Genomic DNA, 26610 nt, shown 5'->3' on the forward strand with positions numbered 1-26610 from the left:
AAAATAACAAACCTAATAAAAGTTTTTTTTCTGAGAAACTCTGGAGAGCTCCTCAGTGTGCATCCAGTCTCACTGGGCACAGAATCTAACTGGAGTCTGGAGGAGGGGCATAGACGGAGAAGCCAGTTCACACCCATTCAAAGTCTTATAGTGTGCCCATGTCTCCTGCGGATCCCGTCTATACCCCATGGTTCTTGAAGCATCCCGAGCATCTTCTAGGACATATGAGAAATAATCAATATGCGAGAAGGAGTTATAACTTGCTGAGTAACAAGTATATTCTAGCTCAACTGGATTACGTAATCTCCATACAGCTATGAGGCCCAGTTGTTCAGACACATAATCTAAATTAATTTTGTGAAGTCGGGACCTCCGTGAAGAGGAACCCTTTTTATCCAAACTAACGAAGATACCAAATTCATATCTCCACCCAAAATGAGAGAGGTATGTGAATAAGGTCGGAGGAGATTCATTATCTCTAAATAAAATGTTTTATCATATACAGCCGGGGCATAAACAATGCATAAAGTAAACCTGGAGCCTTCCAAGGTAATATCTAACACAATGTATCTACCAAAGGTATCAATAATCTGATGATGGATGTCAAATTGGATACCCTTACGAATAAGTATAGTGACCCCCCGTACTTTGGAAGTATAAGAAGAGGAAGCAAGAACCTCATGTCGAAGCATGCTAAGCTTAGCATGTTCAGTAGGGGTCAAATGGGTTTCTTGTAGCATCGTCACATCCACTTTCATTTTATTGAAATAGGTAAGAATGCGTCTTCGTTTGATAGGGGAGTTAATACCCCTAACATTTCAAGAAAATAAATTTTATTGAGCCATTTTATATAATCAACAAAAGCGAAAGCAGTGGCGATCCCATAAATTATAGTCATCCATCATCAGGTTACAGTAAACAATGTTTTTCAGTAGGTCTTGAAAGACTTTTAATGAGTACGTAAATGTGGTAGGTGTAATATGAACCTTCAACCCAGGTGGCAGAATTATTGTATAAGAAAAGAAATAGGAAAGATAAAAGGACAGGAGAAAGAGAAAGAAAAAGGGAAAGCAACAAGAACATAAGATGAAAAAAATAAGATTTTACTTACCGGTAAATCTATTTCTCGACGACAAGCACTGAAATGATCGCAGATGCCGAGTAAGTCTGAAGCTACTCAGAAACTGCTACGAGGTGTGTAATTGCAATATTGCGAATACATCGTTCGCAATTTTAAGATGCTAAGATTCACTCCCAGTACGCGGCGGCTTAGCATGAGCAAATCTGCTAAAATCCGCTTGCGAGCGAACAACTCGGAATGACCCCCTTGGGACGGGCGCCCAGCATCCACTACGGACTACGAGAAATAGATTTACCGGTAAGTAAAATCTTATTTTCTTTAACGTCCTAGTGGATGCTGGGGACTCCGTAAGGACCATGGGGATTATACTAGAGATGAGCGGGTTCGGTTTCTCTGAATCCGAACCCGCCCGAACTTCATGTTTTTTTTCACGGGTCCGAGCGACTCGGATCTTCCCGCCTTGCTCGGTTAACCCGAGCGCGCCCGAACGTCATCATGACGCTGTCGGATTCTCGCGAGGCTCGGATTCTATCGCGAGACTCGGATTCTATATAAGGAGCCGCGCGTCGCCGCCATTTTCACACGTGCATTGAGATTGATAGGGAGAGGACGTGGCTGGCGTCCTCTCCATTTAGATTATAAGAGAGAGAGATTTACTGGAGCTTAGGACTAGGAGGAGTACTGTAGAAGTGTAGAGAGTGCAGAGAGTTTACTAGTGAGTGACCACCAGACAGTGCAGTTTATTTAATATATCCGTTCTCTGCCTGAAAAAAGCGATACACACAGTGACTCAGTCACATACCATATCTGTGTGCACTGCTCAGGCTCAGCCCAGTGTGCTGCATCATCTATATATATTATATATCTGTCTGACTGCTCAGCTCACACAGCTTATAATTGTGGGGGAGACTGGGGAGCACTGCAGTGCCAGTTATAGGTTATAGCAGGAGCCAGGAGTACATAATATTATATAGTGAGTGACCACCAGACAGTGCAGTTTATTTAATATATCCGTTCTCTGCCTGAAAAAAGCGATACACACAGTGACTCAGTCACATACCATATCTGTGTGCACTGCTCAGGCTCAGCCCAGTGTGCTGCATCATCTATATATATTATATATCTGTCTGACTGCTCAGCTCACACAGCTTATAATTGTGGGGGAGACTGGGGAGCACTGCAGTGCCAGTTATAGGTCATAGCAGGAGCCAGGAGTACATAATATTATATTAAAATTAAACAGTGCACACTTTTGCTGCAGGAGTGCCACTGCCAGTGTGACTGACCAGTGACCTGACCACACTGACCACCAGTATAGTTAGTAGTATACTTATATTGTGATTGCCTGAAAAAGTTAAACACTCGTCGTGTGACTTCACTTGTGTGTTGTTGTTTTTTTTATTCTATAAAAATAAAACTCATTCTGCTGACAGACAGTGTCCAGCAGGTCCGTCATTATATAATATATAATATATACCTGTCCGGCTGCAGTAGTGATATATATATATTTTTTATATAATTTATCATCCAGTCGCAGCAGACACAGTACGGTAGTTCACGGCTGTGGCTACCTCTGTGTCTGCACTCGGCAGGCAGTCCGTCCATAATTGTATACCACCTAACCGTGGTTTTTTTTTCTTCTTTATACATACATACTACTACGACATCTCTTTATCAACCAGTCTATATTAGCAGCAGACACAGTACAGTACGGTAGTTCACGGCTGTGGCTACCTCTGTGTCTGCACTCGGCAGGCAGTCCGTCCATAATTGTATACCACCTAACCGTGGTTTTTTTTTCTTTCTTCTTTATACATACATAGTTACATAGACATCTCTTTATCAACCAGTCTATATTAGCAGCAGACACAGTACAGTACGGTAGTTCACGGCTGTGGCTACCTCTGTGTCTGCACTCGGCAGGCAGTCCGTCCATAATTGTATACCACCTAACCGTGGTTTTTTTTTCTTTCTTCTTTATACATACATAGTTACATAGACATCTCTTTATCAACCAGTCTATATTAGCAGCAGACACAGTACAGTACGGTAGTTCACGGCTGTGGCTACCTCTGTGTCTGCACTCGGCAGGCAGTCCGTCCATAATTGTATACCACCTAACCGTGGTTTTTTTTTCTTTCTTCTTTATACATACATAGTTACATAGACATCTCTTTATCAACCAGTCTATATTAGCAGCAGACACAGTACAGTACGGTAGTTCACGGCTGTGGCTACCTCTGTGTCTGCACTCGGCAGGCAGTCCGTCCATAATTGTATACCACCTAACCGTGGTTTTTTTTTCTTTCTTCTTTATACATACATAGTTACATAGACATCTCTTTATCAACCAGTCTATATTAGCAGCAGACACAGTACAGTACGGTAGTTCACGGCTGTGGCTACCTCTGTGTCTGCACTCGGCAGGCAGTCCGTCCATAATTGTATACCACCTAACCGTGGTTTTTTTTTCTTTCTTCTTTATACATACATAGTTACATAGACATCTCTTTATCAACCAGTCTATATTAGCAGCAGACACAGTACAGTACGGTAGTTCACGGCTGTGGCTACCTCTGTGTCTGCACTCGGCAGGCAGTCCGTCCATAATTGTATACCACCTAACCGTGGTTTTTTTTTCTTTCTTCTTTATACATACATAGTTACATAGACATCTCTTTATCAACCAGTCTATATTAGCAGCAGACACAGTACAGTACGGTAGTTCACGGCTGTGGCTACCTCTGTGTCTGCACTCGGCAGGCAGTCCGTCCATAATTGTATACCACCTAACCGTGTTTTTTTTTTCTTTCTTCTTTATACATACATAGTTACATAGACATCTCTTTATCAACCAGTCTATATTAGCAGCAGACACAGTACAGTACGGTAGTTCACGGCTGTGGCTACCTCTGTGTCTGCACTCGGCAGGCAGTCCGTCCATAATTGTATACCACCTAACCGTGGTTTTTTTTTCTTTCTTCTTTATACATACATACTACTACGACATCTCTTTATCAACCAGTCTATATTATTAGCAGCAGACACAGTACAGTACGGTAGTTCACGGCTGTGGCTACCTCTGTGTCTGCACTCGGCAGGCAGTCCGTCCATAATTGTATACCACCTAACCGTGGTTTTTTTTTCTTTCTTCTTTATACATACATAGTTACATAGACATCTCTTTATCAACCAGTCTATATTAGCAGCAGATACAGTACAGTACGGTAGTTCACGGCTGTGGCTACCTCTGTGTCTGCACTCGGCAGGCAGTCCATAATTGTATACTAGTATCCATCTCCATTGTTTACCTGAGGTGCCTTTTAGTTGTGCCTATTAAAATATGGAGAACAAAAATGTTGAGGTTCCAAAATTAGGGAAAGATCAAGATCCACTTCCACCTCGTGCTGAAGCTGCTGCCACTAGTCATGGCCGAGACGATGAAATGCCAGCAACGTCGTCTGCCAAGGCCGATGCCCAATGTCATAGTACAGAGCATGTCAAATCCAAAACACCAAATATCAGTAAAAAAAGGACTCCAAAACCTAAAATAAAATTGTCGGAGGAGAAGCGTAAACTTGCCAATATGCCATTTACCACACGGAGTGGCAAGGAACGGCTGAGGCCCTGGCCTATGTTCATGGCTAGTGGTTCAGCTTCACATGAGGATGGAAGCACTCAGCCTCTCGCTAGAAAAATGAAAAGACTCAAGCTGGCAAAAGCACCGCAAAGAACTGTGCGTTCTTCGAAATCCCAAATCCACAAGGAGAGTCCAATTGTGTCGGTTGCGATGCCTGACCTTCCCAACACCGGACGTGAAGAGTATGCGCCTTCCACCATTTGCACGCTCCCTGCAAGTGCTGGAAGGAGCACCCGCAGTCCAGTTCCTGATAGTCAGATTGAAGATGAAGATGTTGAAGTACACCAGGATGAGGAGGATATGGGTGTTGCTGGCGCTGGGGAGGAAATTGACCAGGAGGATTCTGATGGTGAGGTGGTTTGTTTAAGTCAGGCACCCGGGGAGACACCTGTTGTCCGTGGGAGGAATATGGCCGTTGACATGCCTGGTGAAAATACCTCCACACTGAAGAGCTGATTTTTTTGGTATTTCAACAGAAAAGCGGACAACAGGTGTCAAGCCGTGTGTTGCCTTTGTCAAGCTGTAATAAGTAGGGGTAAGGACGTTAACCACCTCGGAACATCCTCCCTTATACGTCACCTGCAGCGCATTCATAATAAGTCAGTGACAAGTTCAAAAACTTTGGGCGACAGCGGAAGCAGTCCACTGACCAGTAAATCCCTTCCTCTTGTAACCAAGCTCACGCAAACCACCCCACCAACTCCCTCAGTGTCAATTTCCTCCTTCCCCAGGAATGCCAATAGTCCTGCAGGCAATGTCACTGGCAATTCTGACGAGTCCTCTCCTGCCTGGGATTCCTCCGATGCATCCTTGCGTGTAACGCCTACTGCTGCTGGCGCTGCTGTTGTTGCTGCTGGGAGTCGATGGTCATCCCAGAGGGGAAGTCGTAAGCCCACTTGTACTACTTCCAGTAAGCAATTGACTGTCCAACAGTCCTTTGCGAGGAAGATGAAATATCACAGCAGTCATCCTGCTGCAAAGCGGATAACTGAGGCCTTGACAACTATGTTGGTGTTAGACGTGCGTCCGGTATCCGCCGTTAGTTCACAGGGAACTAGACAATTTATTGAGGCAGTGTGCCCCCGTTACCAAATACCATCTAGGTTCCACTTCTCTAGGCAGGCGATACCGAGAATGTACACGGACGTCAGAAAAAGACTCACCAGTGTCCTAAAAAATGCAGTTGTACCCAATGTCCACTTAACCACGGACATGTGGACAAGTGGAGCAGGGCAGGGTCAGGACTATATGACTGTGACAGCCCACTGGGTAGATGTATGGACTCCCGCCGCAAGAACAGCAGCGGCGGCACCAGTAGCAGCATCTCGCAAACGCCAACTCTTTCCTAGGCAGGCTACGCTTTGTATCACCGCTTTCCAGAATACGCACACAGCTGAAAACCTCTTACGGCAACTGAGGAAGATCATTGCGGAATGGCTTACCCCAATTGGACTCTCCTGTGGATTTGTGGCATCGGACAACGCCAGCAATATTGTGCGTGCATTAAATATGGGCAAATTCCAGCACGTCCCATGTTTTGCACATACCTTGAATTTGGTGGTGCAGAATTTTTTAAAAAACGACAGGGGCGTGCAAGAGATGCTGTCGGTGGCCAGAAGAATTGCGGGACACTTTCGGCGTACAGGCACCACGTACAGAAGACTGGAGCACCACCAAAAACTACTGAACCTGCCCTGCCATCATCTGAAGCAAGAAGTGGTAACGAGGTGGAATTCAACCCTCTATATGCTTCAGAGGTTGGAGGAGCAGCAAAAGGCCATTCAAGCCTATACAATTGAGCACGATATAGTAGGTGGAATGCACCTGTCTCAAGCGCAGTGGAGAATGATTTCAACGTTGTGCAAGGTTCTGATGCCCTTTGAACTTGCCACACGTGAAGTCAGTTCAGACACTGCCAGCCTGAGTCAGGTCATTCCCCTCATCAGGCTTTTGCAGAAGAAGCTGGAGACATTGAAGGAGGAGCTAACACGGAGCGATTCCGCTAGGCATGTGGGACTTGTGGATGGAGCCCTTAATTCGCTTAACAAGGATTCACGGGTGGTCAATCTGTTGAAATCAGAGCACTACATTTTGGCCACCGTGCTCGATCCTAGATTTAAAGCCTACCTTGGATCTCTCTTTCCGGCAGACACAAGTCTGCTGGGGTTGAAAGACCTGCTGGTGACAAAATTGTCAAGTCAAGCGGAACGCGACCTGTCAACATCTCCTCCTTCACATTCTCCCGCAACTGGGGGTGCGAGGAAAAGGCTCAGAATTCCGAGCCCACCCGCTGGCGGTGATGCAGGGCAGTCTGGAGCGACTGCTGATGCTGACATCTGGTCCGGACTGAAGGACCTGACAACGATTACGGACATGTCGTCTACTGTCACTGCATATGATTCTCTCAACATTGATAGAATGGTGGAGGATTATATGAGTGACCGCATCCAAGTAGGCACGTCACACAGTCCGTACTTATACTGGCAGGAAAAAGAGGCAATTTGGAGGCCCTTGCACAAACTGGCTTTATTCTACCTAAGTTGCCCTCCCACAAGTGTGTACTCCGAAAGAGTGTTTAGTGCCACCGCTCACCTTGTCAGCAATCGGCGTACGAGGTTACATCCAGAAAATGTGGAGAAGATGATGTTCATTAAAATGAATTATAATCAATTCCTCCGCGGAGACATTGACCAGCAGCAATTGCCTCCACAAAGTACACAGGGAGCTGAGATGGTGGATTCCAGTGGGGACGAATTGATAATCTGTGAGGAGGGGGATGTACACGGTGATATATCGGAGGGTGATGATGAGGTGGACATCTTGCCTCTGTAGAGCCAGTTTGTGCAAGGAGAGATTAATTGCTTCTTTTTTGGGGGGGGTCCAAACCAACCCGTCATATCAGTCACAGTCGTGTGGCAGACCCTGTCACTGAAATGATGGGTTGGTTAAAGTGTGCATGTCCTGTTTTGTTTATACAACATAAGGGTGGGTGGGAGGGCCCAAGGACAATTCCATCTTGCACCTCTTTTTTCTTTTCTTTTTCTTTGCATCATGTGCTGATTGGGGAGGGTTTTTTGGAAGGGACATCCTGCGTGACACTGCAGTGCCACTCCTAAATGGGCCCGGTGTTTGTGTCGGCCACTAGGGTCGCTAATCTTACTCACACAGTCAGCTACCTCATTGTGCCTCTTTTTTTCTTTGCGTCATGTGCTGTTTGGGGAGGGTTTTTTGGAAGGGACATCCTGCGTGACACTGCAGTGCCACTCCTAGATGGGCCCGGTGTTTGTGTCGGCCACTAGGGTCGCTAATCTTACTCACACAGCTACCTCATTGCGCCTCTTTTTTTCTTTGCGTCATGTGCTGTTTGGGGAGGGTTTTTTGGAAGGGCCATCCTGCGTGACACTGCAGTGCCACTCCTAGATGGGCCCGGTGTTTGTGTCGGCCACTAGGGTCGCTAATCTTACTCACACAGCTACCTCATTGCGCCTCTTTTTTTCTTTGCGTCATGTGCTGTTTGGGGAGGGTTTTTTGGAAGGGACATCCTGCGTGACACTGCAGTGCCACTCCTAGATGGGCCCGGTGTTTGTGTCGGCCACTAGGGTCGCTTATCTTACTCACACAGCGACCTCGGTGCAAATTTTAGGACTAAAAATAATATTGTGAGGTGTGAGGTATTCAGAATAGACTGAAAATGAGTGTAAATTATGGTTTTTGAGGTTAATAATACTTTGGGATCAAAATGACCCCCAAATTCTATGATTTAAGCTGTTTTTTAGTGTTTTTTGAAAAAAACACCCGAATCCAAAACACACCCGAATCCGACAAAAAAAATTCGGTGAGGTTTTGCCAAAACGCGTTCGAACCCAAAACACGGCCGCGGAACCGAACCCAAAACCAAAACACAAAACCCGAAAAATTTCAGGCGCTTATCTCTAGATTATACCAATGCTCCCAAACGGGCGGGAGAGTGCGGATGACTCTGCAGCACCGAATAAGCAAACACAAGGTCCTCCTCAGCCAGGGTATCAAACTTGTAGAACTTTGCAAAGGTGTTTCAACCTGACCAAGTAGCCACTCGGCAAAGCTGTAATGCCGAGACCTCTCGGGCAGCCGCCCAAGAAGAGCCCACCTTCCTTGTGGAATGGGCCTTAACTGATCTAGGCAGCGGCAACCCAGCCGCAGAATGAGCCTGCTGAATCGTGTTACAGATCCAGCGAGCAATAGTTTGCTTTGAAGCAGGCACCCCAAGCTTGTTGGAAGCATACAGGATAAACAAAGATTCTGTTTTCCTGACCCTAGCCGTTCTGGCTACATAATCTAAATGTAAAAATGTGATTATATCTTGGGCGCTGCCACCTCAAATATATATAACAATATTTAAAAATAGTAAATAATGTTGAGAAATAATGAGAGAGTCTATTATAATGTGCCAGAGAAATTTCTTTGTTCTTCCACAGGTACACTTTTCTCCAAACAATCTTCAAAGCAGAAAACTTCTTGTAGAATAAATATCCATGCAACAATATATATAGAAAAGGCACATATAGTGTAGTATTTTGGTTTTAAAATCGACAATTTATTTTATAATTCAAAGAATATATAAAAAGTAAGTGCTCTTTTACATAAAAGTGAAAACATTCACTTAGCGTTAGTAAGATTGGAACCGTACCGTGCCAAGCTCCCAGTATGGAGCAATGGAGAGAGCAACAAATTTTGGAGTTTCCGGAATTCCTCCTTACTCCTTCCAAGCTAGACACCGGCAGCAGGACCAGGTAAGTTCCTTTCCAGTTGTGGATGCAGGTAAATGGATCAATAAGCCGCCAACGCGTTTCGAGTTCTTATTAACTCTTCCTCAGGGTAGAATGATCCATACCTGCATGCATCCCCTTTTATACTAAAAATAACCCGGAAGTGAATCCTTCATTTCCTTTCAATCCATAACTCTTAAAAAAAAAAATTATTTTTAAAAACAAAACAGCTCATCATGCTTATATACATATGAATCATTGATTGATAAGTTATATTCCATAAAACTCATTTTATTCACGAGTATTTTAAATACAAGTACTCTAAATACTTCCTGTATGTCAGAATACCATTCACAATGATCTCACCTCAAATCATAAAACAGGATCCCATTTATAACATACAGTCTATCACTGCAATGCTTCTTTATTAAAACGCCACCCCTTTAAGACAAATACATCTAAAATAGCTTCATTGTATATTGGAACGCCATGCGTTCCACGATCGCTTAACCGGAAGTTCTATGCGTTCCACCGGTCTTTCCGATGACGCACTTCCGTTCCTTGTTTGCAACAAGTCCTGTCTTAGAGGCAGAGGCCATGGGTCCTCTGTGAGCATTTCATGCAAATCCGGATACCAAGTCCTTTTTGGCCAATCCGGAACAAAGAGTATTGTTCTCACTCTTCTTTTTCTTATGATTCTCAGCACCTTTGGTATGAGAGGAAGAGGAGGAAATACATAAATCGACTGGAACACCCACGGTGTCACTAGTGCGTCTACAGCTATCGCCTGAGGGTCTCTTGACCTGGCGCAATATCTCTGTAGCTTTTTGTTGAGGCGGGATGCCATCATGTCCACCTGTGGCAGTTCCCACCGCCTTGCAATCTGCGTGAAGACTTCTTGATGAAGTCCCCACTCTCCCGGGTGGAGGTCGTGCCTACTGAGGAAGTCTGCTTCCCAGTTGTCCACTCCCGGAATGAACACTGCTGACAGTGCTCTTACGTGATTCTCCGCCCAGCGAAGAATTCTGGTGGCTTCTACCATCGCCACCCTGCTCCTTGTGCCGCCTTGGCGGTTTACATGAGCCCCTGCGGTGATATTGTCTGACTGAATCAGAACCGGTTGGTCAACTCCGCTTGATGTAGGGCGTTGTATATGGCCCTTAGTTCCAGGATGTTGATGTGAAGGCAAGTTTCCTGACTTGACCACAGCCCTTGGAAATTTCTTCCCTATGTGATTAACCCCCACCCTTGGTAGCTTGCATCCGTGGTCACCAGGACCCAGTCCTGAATGCCGAATCTGCGACCTTCGAGAAGGTGAGCACTCTGCAGCCACCACAGGAGAGACACCTTGGCCCTGGGGGATAGGGTGATTAACCGATGCATCTGAAGATGTGATCCGGACCACTTGTCCAGTAAGTCCCATTGAAAGGTCCTCGCATGATGCCACCATCCTTCCTAGGACTCGAGTGCAGTGATGCACTGACACCTGTTTTGGTTTTAATAGATTCCTGACCAGTGTCACGAGCTCCTGAGCTCTCTCTATCGGGAGATAAACCCTTTTCTGGTCTGTGTCTAGGATCATGCCTTGGAGAGGCAGATGAGCTGTAGGAACCAACTGCGACTTTGGAATATATAGAATCCAGCCGTGTTGCCGTTACACTTCCAGAGAAAGTGATACGCTGTTCAGCCACTGCTCTTTTGATCTCTTTTATGAGGAGATCGTCCAAGTACGTGATAATAGTGACACCTTGCTTCCGCAGGAGCACCATCATTTCCGCCATTACCTTGGTGAACATTCTCGGGGCCGTGGAGAGACCAAACGGCAACGTCTGAAATTGGTAATGGCAATCCCGTACCGCAATTCTGAGGTACGCCTGATGAGGTGGATAAATGGGGACATGAAGGTATGCATCCTGTATGTCCCGAGTCACCATAAAATCTCCCCCTTTCAGGCTTGCAATGACTGCTCTTAGCGATTCCATCTTGAACTTGAACCTTTTCAGGTATATGTTCAGGGATTTTAAATTAAATATGGGTCTGACCGAACCGTCCGGTTTCGGGACTACCACATGGTCGAATAATAACCCCCTCCTTGTTGAAGGAGGGGAACCTTGACCACCACCTGTTGAAGATACAATTTGTGAATTGCAGTTAACACTTTTCCCTCTCGTGGGGGGAAGCCGGCAGGGCCGTCGGTGAGGGGCCATCTTCTCAAAGTCCAGCTTGCATCCCTGAAACACAATATCTATTGCCCAGGTATCTAACAGGGAGTGAACCCACTTGTGGCTGAACTTACAAAGGCGTGCCCCCACCGGGCCTAGCTCCGCCTGTGGAGCCCCAGCGACATGCGGTGGATTTTTGTAGAGGCCGGGGAGGACTTCTGTTCCTGGGAACTAGCTGTGTTGTGCAGCTTCTTTCCTCTGCCCCCGCCTCTGGCAAGAAAGGACGCACCTCGGACTTTCTTGTTTCTTTGTTGGAAAGGCTGCATTTGATAATGTCGTGCTTTTCTAGGCTGTGCAGGAATATAAGGCAAAATATCAGAATTACCAGCTATAGCTGTGGAGACCATGTCCGAGAACCCTTCTCCACACAATCCTCAGCCTTCCATATGCCTCTTAAGTCGGCATCATCTGTCCATTGCATACTCTACAGGACACGTCAAGCAGAAATCGACATAGCTTTGACACTAGGACCCAGTATACTCATGTCTCTTTGGGCATGTTTTATATATATCCATCTCTTAAGACAGCATCTTTAATACATATATATATCTCTATATATCCATATATATATATCTACATACTAGGGTCTCAATCTCTGCTGATAAGGTACCTGTCCACGCTGCCACAGCGCTATAAACCCATGCCGACACAATCGCCGGTCTGAGTAGTGTACCAGAATGTGCACGCTATCTGCAGGATCCCTGAGAATAGCTGTTACGTCAGGGCTACCTTTTGGGCAAATGTGACACCCTAGGGGAAGATTCCCATCGTATCCTGGCCCTAGTGGGGAAAGGATACTGCCTGAGAATTCTTTGTGGGAAACTGCAGTCTCTTGTCTGGAGATTCCCACTCTTTTTCATCATGAGAGGAGGGAAATTTACCTCAGCTTTCTTCCCCTTAAACATGTGTACCCTTGTGTCAGGGACAGATGAGTCATCAGTGATATGCAAATCATCTTTTATTACAATAATCATATATTGAATACTTTTCTGCCATTTTGGCTGTAACTTTGCATTATCGTAGTCGACACTGGAGTCAACCTCCGTGTCGATATCAATGTTTATTATTTTGGATAGTGAGCATTGAGAGACTCTGAAGGTCTCTGCGACATAGGGACAGACATGGGTAGATTTCCTGTCTGTTCTCAATCTTTTGTGCAATAAATTCACCTTAGCACTTAATTACACATATCCAAACAAGTGTCGGCGTTGTCGACGGAGACACCCTCACACACACATATTTGCTCTATCTCCTCCTTAGGGGAGCCTTTTACCTCAGACATGTCGACACACACTTATCGACACACCACACACTCAGGGAATGCTCATCTGAAGACAATTCCCCCATAAGGCCCTTTGGAGAGACAGAGAGAGAGTATGCCAGCACACACCCCAGCGCTATTAACTCAGGAATAACACAGTAACTTAATGTTAACCCAGTAGCTGCTGTTTATATTGATTTTTGCGCATAATTATGTGCCCCCCCTCTCTTTTTACCCTCTTCTACCGTGTAACTGCAGGGGAGAGACTGGGGAGCTTCCTCTCAGCGGTGCTGTGGAGAAAAAACATGGCGCCGGTGAGTGCTGAGGAAGAAGCCCCGCCCCCTCAGCGGTGGGCTTCTGTCCAGCGTTTCTGTGTAAAATAATGGCGGGGGCTCATGCATATATACAGTGCCCAACTGTATATATGCTCACTTTTTGCCAAGAGGTTCCTAATTGCTGCCCAGGGCGCCCCACCCTGCGCCCTGCACCCTACAGTGACCGGAGTATGTGGGTTTAGTGTGGGAGCAATGGCGCACAGCTGCAGTGCTGTGCGCTACCTCATATGAAGACTGGAGTCTTCTGCCGCCGATTTCAAAGTCTTCTTGCTTCTGTCACCGGCTTCTGTCTTCTGGCTCTGCGAGGGGGACGGCGGTGCGGCTCCGGGATCGGACGACCAAGGGTGCGATCCTGTGTACGATCCCTATGGAGCTTATGGTGTCCAGTAGCCTAAGACGCAGGACCTATCTTCAGTGAGTAGGGCTGCTTCTCTCCCCTCAGTCCCACGTAGCAGAGAGTCTGTTGCCAGCAGATCTCTCTGAAAATAAAAAAACCTAACAAAATACTTTCTTTTTAGCAAGCTCAGGAGAGCTCACTAAGTAGCACCCAGCTCGTCCGGGCACAGATTCTAACTGAGGTCTGGAGGAGGGACATAGAGGGAGGAGCCAGAGCACACCAGTATCCAAATTCTTTCTTAAAGTGCCCTGTCTCCTGCGGAGCCAGTCTATTCCCCATGGTCCTTACGGAGTCCCCAGCATCCACTAGGACATTAGAGAAATATTCATCAGTAAACAGTGACATAGTCAACTAACAGTGAACAGCTGTTAATGGGCAATATCGAAACAGCAATCTTAAGGAATGGAGACTACACCCCTAAAGGGGGGCGGGGAGGATAATCTGCATTCAAAAACATCTGGACAGAAAAATTTGAAACATTTCAATCCATTGAGAAGGTAGATATACCTACAAGAAGGAACAATGAAACCATATAACCTGAGTTCAGTCATTATGATCCATAGAGACTGAAGGGGAAGACGATGCCGGTCTCAACGGCTCCATAGTCTCGGGGACAAAGTCTTTAGCAGAGTCCACTGACGTGAAATCCTTTGGACCTTGTGGAGTGAAAATGCGCAGCCGTGCAGGATAAAGAAGAGCAAATCTAGTACCATTCTTCACCAGTTGAGAGCAAATCGGTGACATTTCCCTTCTGGCTCTAGAAACTTCTGCGGAATAATCTTGAAACAGGAATAGTCTTTGACCACCCCAGTGAAGAGCTCCCTTATTCCTTACAGTGGACCATATTATTTCCTTATGTCTAAAATTCAAACATTTAAAGATAACTGGGCGGGGTCTAGATTCGTTGGAATCACGTGGTGGGCAGAGTCTATGCGCCCTCCCACAAATTCAAGAAAAGACAATTCCTCCAGAATGCCCAACAGGTCAGGAAAATCAGAAAGAAGGAATTTAAGGAGATTGGGGCCTTTCAGCGACTCTTTGAGGCCCACTATTCTCAAATTATTTAGCATCAACCTGTTTTCGAGATCGTCAATATTCATCATATGCTGGCGAGAAGAGGAGAGAGAAGAGACCTGTTCCTTAACATCTTCAATTTCCTTAAAATTCGCTCCAATCCTATTTCATTCACTGATATTCGGCGTGACATGGATCCAAGTTCTGATTTCAGGTCTGAGATGGCCGACATAAATGTATCTGCCTGAGTTTGTAGTAGAGGTTCCACCGTTTCTTTAATTGCTTTCACTATTTCCGAGTAGGAAGGAGGAGTGGGAGGAGCCTTCGGAGGCATAGTAATTGGAAGGTCTACTGTAGTATACAAAAGCAGTCGGTAAAAGGAAACCCCAACATAGATTCCGGACACGGCTCTACTCGTTTACTCCCACACATGTAGCGTTGAGGTTTCGGTGCAGAAGAGTTTAAGACTTTGTCCATAATATGTACAGGAACAGAAGACCATAAGGAAGGAAATTATATGCCTGTAGCATTGGGTGCATGAAAACATCACAGCTGCGACCGTTGAAGGCCTACATTATGTAGTTATGCAAGATCAGCAGACAGAATGGGGTGCATTTGTAATCCGCTTGGATGGTAGAAGTATTCAACAGTGTTAATCCGTTGTCATAAGCAACACCTCCGTCAAACATGGAAGATTGCACAATGTAATTGCGAGAGCATCACAAACAGCAATAGTAGCAGAGTGTTTTGCAGATCACGGTAATCCGGCCAGCAGCAATACCGTGGAAGCACTATGACACATAAGATCTGGTTAGTGATGGAAGTACACAGATTGCTTCTCACATACGGGGTGATAAGGGGGATAGGAGATGTATTTCACCTTGTGGTGAGAGACTAGAGGATTGGTGATAAAAAGGAGTATGGGGGGGGGGGGGGGGGCGTAGTGATCCAGGTAATGGAGTGTAGGTACTGGTGTCAATGAATAATAAAAATAAAAGTAAAAATCAACATGTGTCCAGGAGTGGCAGGAGAGATGCTGCAGCAAACAGGAGCCAGTCACTGAGATCAGGTAATAATGTTACACCCTGATGTCAGCAGTATATTATATTGAGGAAAGAGCTCCACACTTATCTGTTCCTGTCATGCCCAGTGAGCTGAGTATGATGGTGGAGATAGATGCAGGGAGGAATGGAGGGGCTAGGCAGTGGACGTGTGGCAGCTGACCTGGTGCGGCAACTGACCTGGTGTTTGACAATCGTCGGTGTTGGATGCAGCGGCAGGCTGATCGCAGGGAGCACAGTGCCGCATCTCCTCCTGGCTTCGCCCACCGCGTCCCGTTTACCTGTCCGCCGGTCACAGGTAACGTGGGAGGATGCAAGAGGAGCTCCTGGTAGGTGTAGGGGGAAGTCATCCAGCCCTGGTGAGCTGGTTCAGGGCCCGCCGAACGGAGTTTCTCGTCGGTCAAGCAGTATTAATTGAGCCCGCGGCTGCAAGCTCCGGAGTAGGCCGCAACCTGCAAGGGCCAAATCAATGGTCCTCTGGCTCTACAATCACACAACGGGATGTCTGGGGGGCTCAGAGAGGTAACGAGGTGCTATAGGGAGGCAGAAAAAGCAGTGAGGGCAATATTGAAGCAGGTGGCGGTAGGAGCTCTTTATTTCCAAACCCTGCTCCTTCTCCAGTCAGACCACTCCCCTCCAAATATCCATCTTCTAATAAAATTATAAAGACTGTGTGGTGACCCAACTGTAAGCAGGAATGAGTGTATTCTCATTTTAATAAAAAATAACTCTTTGTCTAGAGATTATGTCAAACATAGGATGAGGTATTATGAGATGCATAGGGGTATATGCAATTGCGGTCGAATTCCCGAAATTGTCGAATTTCGGGTCATTTTCGCCAAAAAAAAAAAAAAATCGTCAATGCAATTCAGTGCTTTCCGTCAAAAAAACGGACTTTCAAAATTCGACTTTTTGAAATTCGACTTTTTGCAAATTCGACTTTTCTGCAATGATACAAGTGCTGCAATTCGACAAAAGCATATTCAATTCAAGTTTGGAAATTCGACAGCAGTGCTTTTAGACAGTAAATTCGTCATTTTCAATCCGCCACACTTTGGAGGGTGAAAACAATAAAAAAAAATTTAAACATGTTTTTTTTTGTGTTTTCTTTTTTGTGAATAGCATATCTATTTATATTAGAAGGGATTAGGTACTTTTTTTTTTTTTTTTTTGAGGCACAAGTATCATTTATATATTTTTAAAAATATTATTTTTTTTTATTTATTTTTTATTGCTGGAACGGTAAAATAAAAAATAAAAAATGGCGTGGGGTCCCCCCTCCAAAGCATAACCAGCCTCGGGCTCTTCGAGCTGGTCCTGGTTCTAAAAATGCGGGGAAAAATTGGGCAGGGATCCCCCGTATTTTTAAAACCAGCACCGGGCTCTGCGCCTGGTGCTGGTGCAAAAAATACGGGGGACAAAACGAGCAGGGGTCCCCCGTATTTTATACACCAGCATCGGGCTCCACTAGCTGGACAGATAATGCCACAGCCGGGGGTCACTTTTATACAGTGCCCTGCGGCCGTGGCATTAAATATCCAACTAGTCACCCCTGGCCGGGGTACCCTGGGGGAGTGGGGACCCCTTCAATCAAGGGGTCCCCCCCCCCAGCCACCCAAGGGCCAGGGGTGAAGCCCGAGGCTGTCCCCCCCATCCAAGGGCTGCGGATGGGAGGCTGATAGCCTTGAGTAAAATGACAGAATATTGTTTTTCCAGAAGAACTACAAGTCCCAGCAAGCCTCCCCCGCAAGCTGGTACTTGGAGAACCACAAGTACCAGCATGCGGGAGAAAAACGGGCCCGCTGGTACCTGTAGTTCTACTGGAAAAAAAATACCCAAATAAAAACAGTACACAGACACCGTGACAGTAAAACTTTATTACACACTGCCGACACACACATTCTTACCTATGTTCACACGCCGACATCGGTCCTCTTCTCCATGTAGAATCCACGGATACCTGAAAAGAAAAGATCAATATACTCACCTCAGCCATGGTCCAGAGATAAATCCACGGACTTGGCAAAAAAAGAAAACGAACACCCGGACCACCGGACTGAAAGGGGTCCCATGCTGACACATGAGACCCCTTTCCACAAATGAGACCTGTCAGTGACAGGTGTCACACAAAGGTCTCTAAAGCCAATCAGGAAGCGCAACTTCGTTGCGCTCACCTGATTGGCTGTGCGCTGTCTGAACTCAGACAGCGCATCGCACAGCTCCGTCCATTATATTCAATGGTGGGAACTTAGCGGCTAGCGGTGAGGTCACCCGCCGGTCAGCGGCTGACCGCGGGTAACCCCACCGCTGACGGCAAAGTTCCCACCATTGAAACTAATGGAGCGGCTTTGCGATGCGCTGTCTGACAGCTCAGACAGCGCACAGCCAATCAGGTGAGCGCCACGGAAGTAGCGCTTCCTGATTGGCTGAAGGGACTTCAGTGACAGGAGTCACGTGATGTCCCGGCATTCGTGGAAAGGGGTCTCATGTGAAAGCATGGGACCCCTTTCAGTCCGGCATGGAACGGGTGTTCGTTTTGTTTTTTTAACAAGTTTGTGGATTATCTCTGGACGTGGATGTACCTCTGGACGCTGGAAGGTGAGTATAATTGTTTTCACAGGTACCCTCGGATCGTCGGAGACCGTGGCAGTCGGCGTGTCAACATAGGTAAGTATGTGTGTGTCGGCAGTGTGTAATAAAGTTTTACTTGTCACGGTGTGTGTGTCCTGTTTTTATTTGGGTATTTTTTTTCCAGTAGAACTACAGGTACCAGCGGGCCCGTTTTTCTCCCGCATGCTGGTACTTGTGGTTCGCCAAGTACCAGCTTGCGGGGGAGGCATGCTGGGACTTGTAGTACTGCTGGAAAAAACAATATTCTTGTCATTTTACTCAAGGCTATCAGCCTCCCATCCGCAGCCATTGGTTGGCGGGGACAGCCTCGGGCTTCACCCCTGGCCCTTGGGTGGCTGGGGGGGGCGGACCCCTTGATTGAAGGGGTCCCCACTCCCCCAGGGTACCCCGGCCAGGGGTGATTAGTTGGATATTTAAAGCCACGGCCGCAGGGCGCTGTATAAAAGTGACCCCCGGCTGTGGCATTATCTGTCCAGCTAGTAGAGCCCGATGCTGGTGTATAAAATACGGGGGACCCCTACTCTTTTTGTCCCCCGTATTTTTTGCACCAGCATCAGGTGCAGAGCCCGGTGCTGGTTTTAAAAATACGGGGGATCCCCTGTCAATTTTTACTAGAGATGAGCGGGTTCGGTTTCTCTGAATCCGAACCCGCCAGAACTACATGTTTTTTTTCACGGGTCCGAGCGACTCGGATCTTCCCGCCTTGCTCGGTTAACCCGAGCGCGCCCGAACGTCATCATGACGCTGTCGGATTCTCGCGAGGCTCGGATTCTATCGCGAGACTCGGATTCTATATAAGGAGCCGCGCGTCGCCGCCATTTTCACACGTGCATTGAGATTGATAGGGAGAGGACGTGGCTGGCGTCCTCTCCGTTTAGAATTAGAATAGATTAGAGAGACACTTGATTTACTAATTTTGGGGAGCATTAGGAGTACTCAGTAGTGTACAGTGCAGAGTTTTGCTGATAGTGACCAGTGACCACCACTTTTATTTATAATCCGTTCTCTGCCTGAAAAAAGCGATACACAGCACACAGTGACTCAGTCACATACCATATCTGTGTGCACTGCTCAGGCTCAGGCCAGTGTGCTGCATCATCTATTATCTATATATAATATTATATATATCTGTCTGACTGCTCAGCTCACACAGCTTATAATTGTGGGGGAGACTGGGGAGCACTACTGCAGTGCCAGTTATAGGTTATAGCAGGAGCCAGGAGTACATAATATATTATATAGTGAGTGACCACCAGACACACAGTGCAGTTTATTTAATATATCCGTTCTCTGCCTGAAAAAAGCGATACACACAGTGACTCAGTCAGTCACATACCATATCTGTGTGCACTGCTCAGGCTCAGGCCAGTGTGCTGCATCATCTATATATATATTATATATCTGTCTGACTGCTCAGCTCACACAGCTTATAATTGTGGGGGAGACTGGGGAGCACTACTGCAGTGCCAGTTATAGGTTATAGCAGGAGCCAGGAGTACATAATATTATATTAAAATTAAACAGTGCACACTTTTGCTGCAGGAGTGCCACTGCCAGTGTGACTAGTGACCAGTGACCTGACCACCAGTATATAATATTAGTAGTATACTATCTCTTTATCAACCAGTCTATATTAGCAGCAGACACAGTACAGTGCGGTAGTTCACGGCTGTGGCTACCTCTGTGTCGGCACTCGGCAGCCCGTCCATAATTGTATATACCACCTAACCGTGTTTTTTTTTTCTTTCTTTATACATACATACTAGTTACGAGTATACTATCTCTTTATCAACCAGTCTATATATTAGCAGCAGACACAGTACAGTGCGGTAGTTCACGGCTGTGGCTACCTCTGTGTCGGCACTCGGCAGCCCGTCCATAATTGTATATACCACCTAACCGTGGTTTTTTTTTCTTTCTTTATACATACATACTAGTTACGAGTATACTATCTCTTTATCAACCAGTCTATATATTAGCAGCAGACACAGTACAGTGCGGTAGTTCACGGCTGTGGCTACCTCTGTGTCGGCACTCGGCAGCCCGTCCATAATTGTATATACCACCTAACCGTGGTTTTTTTTTCTTTCTTTATACATACATACTAGTTACGAGTATACTATCTCTTTATCAACCAGTCTATATATTAGCAGCAGACACAGTACAGTGCGGTAGTTCACGGCTGTGGCTACCTCTGTGTCGGCACTCGGCAGCCCGTCCATAATTGTATATACCACCTAACCGTGGTTTTTTTTTCTTTCTTTATACATACATACTAGTTACGAGTATACTATCTCTTTATCAACCAGTCTATATATTAGCAGCAGACACAGTACAGTGCAGTAGTTCACGGCTGTGGCTACCTCTGTGTCGGCACTCGGCAGCCCGTCCATAATTGTATATACCACCTAACCGTGGGTTTTTTTTCTTTCTTTATACATACATACTAGTTACGAGTATACTATCTCTTTATCAACCAGTCTATATATTAGCAGCAGACACAGTACAGTGCGGTAGTTCACGGCTGTGGCTACCTCTGTGTCGGCACTCGGCAGCCCGTCCATAATTGTATATACCACCTAACCGTGGTTTTTTTTTTTCTTTATACATACATACTAGTTACGAGTATACTATCTCTTTATCAACCAGTCTATATATTAGCAGCAGACACAGTACAGTGCGGTAGTTCACGGCTGTGGCTACCTCTGTGTCGGCACTCGGCAGCCCGTCCATAATTGTATATACCACCTAACCGTGGTTTTTTTTTCTTTCTTTATACATACATACTAGTTACGAGTATACTATCTCTTTATCAACCAGTCTATATATTAGCAGCAGACACAGTACAGTGCGGTAGTTCACGGCTGTGGCTACCTCTGTGTCGGCACTCGGCAGCCCGTCCATAATTGTATATACCACCTAACCGTGGTTTTTTTTTCTTTCTTTATACATACATACTAGTTACGAGTATACTATCTCTTTATCAACCAGTCTATATTAGCAGCAGACACAGTACAGTGCGGTAGTTCACGGCTGTGGCTACCTCTGTGTCGGCACTCGGCAGCCCGTCCATAATTGTATATACCACCTAACCGTGGTTTTTTTTTCTTTCTTTATACATACATACTAGTTACGAGTATACTATCTCTTTATCAACCAGTCTATATATTAGCAGCAGACACAGTACAGTGCGGTAGTTCACGGCTGTGGCTACCTCTGTGTCGGCACTCGGCAGCCCGTCCATAATTGTATATACCACCTAACCGTGGTTTTTTTTTCTTTCTTTATACATACATACTAGTTACGAGTATACTATCTCTTTATCAACCAGTCTATATATTAGCAGCAGACACAGTACAGTGCGGTAGTTCACGGCTGTGGCTACCTCTGTGTCGGCACTCGGCAGCCCGTCCATAATTGTATACTAGTATCCAATCCAGCCATCTCCATTGTTTACCTGAGGTGCCTTTTAGTTGTGCCTATTAAAATATGGAGAACAAAAATGTTGAGGTTCCAAAATTAGGGAAAGATCAAGATCCACTTCCACCTCGTGCTGAAGCTGCTGCCACTAGTCATGGCCGAGACGATGAAATGCCAGCAACGTCGTCTGCCAAGGCCGATGCCCAATGGCATAGTACAGAGCATGTCAAAACCAAAACACCAAATATCAGTAAAAAAAGGACTCCAAAACCTAAAATAAAATTGTCGGAGGAGAAGCGTAAACTTGCCAATATGCCATTTACCACACGGAGTGGCAAGGAACGGCTGAGGCCCTGGCCTATGTTCATGGCTAGTGGTTCAGCTTCACATGAGGATGGAAGCACTCAGCCTCTCGCTAGAAAACTGAAAAGACTCAAGCTGGCAAAAGCACCGCAAAGAACTGTGCGTTCTTTGAAATCCCAAATCCACAAGGAGAGTCCAATTGTGTCGGTTGCGATGCCTGACCTTCCCAACACTGGACGTGAAGAGCATGCGCCTTCCACCATTTGCACGCCCCCTGCAAGTGCTGGAAGGAGCACCCGCAGTCCAGTTCCTGATAGTCAGATTGAAGATGTCAGTGTTGAAGTACACCAGGATGAGGAGGATATGGGTGTTGCTGGCGCTGGGGAGGAAATTGACCAGGAGGATTCTGATGGTGAGGTGGTTTGTTTAAGTCAGGCACCCGGGGAGACACCTGTTGTCCGTGGGAGGAATATGGCCGTTGACATGCCAGGTGAAAATACCAAAAAAATCAGCTCTTCGGTGTGGAGGTATTTCACCAGAAATGCGGACAACAGGTGTCAAGCCGTGTGTTCCCTTTGTCAAGCTGTAATAAGTAGGGGTAAGGACGTTAACCACCTCGGAACATCCTCCCTTATACGTCACCTGCAGCGCATTCATAATAAGTCAGTGACAAGTTCAAAAACTTTGGGTGACAGCGGAAGCAGTCCACTGACCAGTAAATCCCTTCCTCTTGTAACCAAGCTCACGCAAACCACCCCACCAACTCCCTCAGTGTCAATTTCCTCCTTCCCCAGGAATGCCAATAGACCTGCAGGCCATGTCACTGGCAATTCTGACGAGTCCTCTCCTGCCTGGGATTCCTCCGATGCATCCTTGCGTGTAACGCCTACTGCTGCTGGCGCTGCTGTTGTTGCCGCTGGGAGTCGATGGTCATCCCAGAGGGGAAGTCGTAAGCCCACTTGTACTACTTCCAGTAAGCAATTGACTGTTCAACAGTCCTTTGCGAGGAAGATGAAATATCACAGCAGTCATCCTACTGCAAAGCGGATAACTGAGTCCTTGACAACTATGTTGGTGTTAGACGTGCGTCCGGTATCCGCCGTTAGTTCACAGGGAACTAGACAATTTATTGAGGCAGTGTGCCCCCGTTACCAAATACCATCTAGGTTCCACTTCTCTAGGCAGGCGATACCGAGAATGTACACGGACGTCAGAAAAAGACTCACCAGTGTCCTAAAAAATGCAGTTGTACCCAATGTCCACTTAACCACGGACATGTGGACAAGTGGAGCAGGGCAGGGTCAGGACTATATGACTGTGACAGCCCACTGGGTAGATGTATGGACTCCCGCCGCAAGAACAGCAGCGGCGGCACCAGTAGCAGCATCTCGCAAACGCCAACTCTTTCCTAGGCAGGCTACGCTTTGTATCACCGCTTTCCAGAATACGCACACAGCTGAAAACCTCTTACGGCAACTGAGGAAGATCATCGCGGAATGGCTTACCCCAATTGGACTCTCCTGTGGATTTGTGGCATCGGACAACGCCAGCAATATTGTGTGTGCATTAAATATGGGCAAATTCCAGCACGTCCCATGTTTTGCACATACCTTGAATTTGGTGGTGCAGAATTTTTTAAAAAACGACAGGGGCGTGCAAGAGATGCTGTCGGTGGCCAGAAAAATTGCGGGACACTTTCGGCGTACAGGCACCACGTACAGAAGACTGGAGCACCACCAAAAACTACTGAACCTGCCCTGCCATCATCTGAAGCAAGAAGTGGTAACGAGGTGGAATTCAACCCTCTATATGCTTCAGAGGTTGGAGGAGCAGCAAAAGGCCATTCAAGCCTATACAATTGAGCACGATATAGGAGATGGAATGCACCTGTCTCAAGTGCAGTGGAGAATGATTTCAACGTTGTGCAAGGTTCTGATGCCCTTTGAACTTGCCACACGTGAAGTCAGTTCAGACACTGCCAGCCTGAGTCAGGTCATTCCCCTCATCAGGCTTTTGCAGAAGAAGCTGGAGGCATTGAAGAAGGAGCTAAAAGGGAGCGATTCCGCTAGGCATGTGGGACTTGTGGATGCAGCCCTTAATTCGCTTAACAAGGATTCACGGGTGGTCAATCTGTTGAAATCAGAGCACTACATTTTGGCCACCGTGCTCGATCCTAGATTTAAAGCCTACCTTGGATCTCTCTTTCCGGCAGACACAGGTCTGCTGGGGTTGAAAGACCTGCTGGTGACAAAATTGTCAAGTCAAGCGGAACGCGACCTGTCAACATCTCCTCCTTCACATTCTCCCGCAACTGGGGGTGCGAGGAAAAGGCTCAGAATTCCGAGCCCACCCGCTGGCGGTGATGCAGGGCAGTCTGGAGCGACTGCTGATGCTGACATCTGGTCCGGACTGAAGGACCTGACAACGATTACGGACATGTCGTCTACTGTCACTGCATATGATTCTCTCAACATTGATAGAATGGTGGAGGATTATATGAGTGACCGCATCCAAGTAGGCACGTCACACAGTCCGTACTTATACTGGCAGGAAAAAGAGGCAATTTGGAGGCCCTTGCACAAACTGGCTTTATTCTACCTAAGTTGCCCTCCCACAAGTGTGTACTCCGAAAGAGTGTTTAGTGCCGCCGCTCACCTTGTCAGCAATCGGCGTACGAGGTTACATCCAGAAAATGTGGAGAAGATGATGTTCATTAAAATGAATTATAATCAATTCCTCCGCGGAGACATTGACCAGCAGCAATTGCCTCCACAAAGTACACAGGGAGCTGAGATGGTGGATTCCAGTGGGGACGAATTGATAATCTGTGAGGAGGGGGATGTACACGGTGATATATCGGAGGGTGAAGATGAGGTGGACATCTTGCCTCTGTAGAGCCAGTTTGTGCAAGGAGAGATTAATTGCTTCTTTTTTGGGGGGGGTCCAAACCAACCCGTCATATCAGTCACAGTCGTGTGGCAGACCCTGTCACTGAAATGATGGGTTGGTTAAAGTGTGCATGTCCTGTTTTGTTTATACAACATAAGGGTGGGTGGGAGGGCCCAAGGACAATTCCATCTTGCACCTCTTTTTTCTTTTCTTTTTCTTTGCATCATGTGCTGATTGGGGAGGGTTTTTTTGGAAGGGACATCCTGCGTGACACTGCAGTGCCACTCCTAGATGGGCCCGGTGTTTGTGTCGGCCACTAGGGTCGCTAATCTTACTCACACAGTCAGCTACCTCATTGCGCCTCTTTTTTTCTTTGCGTCATGTGCTGTTTGGGGAGGGTTTTTTGGAAGGGACATCCTGCGTGACACTGCAGTGCCACTCCTAGATGGGCCCGGTGTTTGTGTCGGCCACTAGGGTCGCTAATCTTACTCACACAGCTACCTCATTGCGCCTCTTTTTTTCTTTGCGTCATGTGCTGTTTGGGGAGGGTTTTTTGGAAGGGACATCCTGCGTGACACTGCAGTGCCACTCCTAGATGGGCCCGGTGTTTGTGTCGGCCACTAGGGTCGCTAATCTTACTCACACAGCTACCTCATTGCGCCTCTTTTTTTCTTTGCGTCATGTGCTGTTTGGGGAGGGTTTTTTGGAAGGGACATCCTGCGTGACACTGCAGTGCCACTCCTAGATGGGCCCGGTGTTTGTGTCGGCCACTAGGGTCGCTAATCTTACTCACACAGCTACCTCATTGCGCCTCTTTTTTTCTTTGCGTCATGTGCTGTTTGGGGAGGGTTTTTTGGAAGGGCCATCCTGCGTGACACTGCAGTGCCACTCCTAGATGGGCCCGGTGTTTGTGTCGGCCACTAGGGTCGCTAATCTTACTCACACAGCTACCTCATTGCGCCTCTTTTTTTCTTTGCGTCATGTGCTGTTTGGGGAGGGTTTTTTGGAAGGGCCATCCTGCGTGACACTGCAGTGCCACTCCTAGATGGGCCCGGTGTTTGTGTCGGCCACTAGGGTCGCTAATCTTACTCACACAGCTACCTCATTGCGCCTCTTTTTTTCTTTGCGTCATGTGCTGTTTGGGGAGGGTTTTTTGGAAGGGACATCCTGCGTGACACTGCAGTGCCACTCCTAGATGGGCCCGGTGTTTGTGTCGGCCACTAGGGTCGCTTATCTTACTCACACAGCGACCTCGGTGCAAATTTTAGGACTAAAAATAATATTGTGAGGTGTGAGGTATTCAGAATAGACTGAAAATGAGTGTAAATTATGGTTTTTGAGGTTAATAATACTTTGGGATCAAAATGACCCCCAAATTCTATGATTTAAGCTGTTTTTTAGTGTTTTTTGAAAAAAACACCCGAATCCAAAACACACCCGAATCCGACAAAAAAAATTCGGTGAGGTTTTGCCAAAACGCGGTCGAACCCAAAACACGGCCGCGGAACCGAACCCAAAACCAAAACACAAAACCCGAAAAATTTCAGGCGCTCATCTCTAATTTTACCCCGCATTTTTAGAACCAGGACCAGCTCGAAGAGCCCGAGG

At 46.6% G+C, this 26610-nt stretch overlaps 1 protein-coding gene across 1 annotated transcript in view; it reads right to left on the reverse strand.

The window, feature by feature from the left end:
* The window catches only part of DNAH8 (dynein axonemal heavy chain 8), a 1853457-nt gene that overhangs the window by 823935 nt on the left and 1002912 nt on the right, over positions 1 to 26610 (reverse strand). The window lies entirely within an intron of this gene.

Source organism: Pseudophryne corroboree, chromosome 4 (assembly GCF_028390025.1).
Source record: "Pseudophryne corroboree isolate aPseCor3 chromosome 4, aPseCor3.hap2, whole genome shotgun sequence".
Lineage (NCBI taxonomy): Eukaryota > Metazoa > Chordata > Amphibia > Anura > Myobatrachidae > Pseudophryne > Pseudophryne corroboree.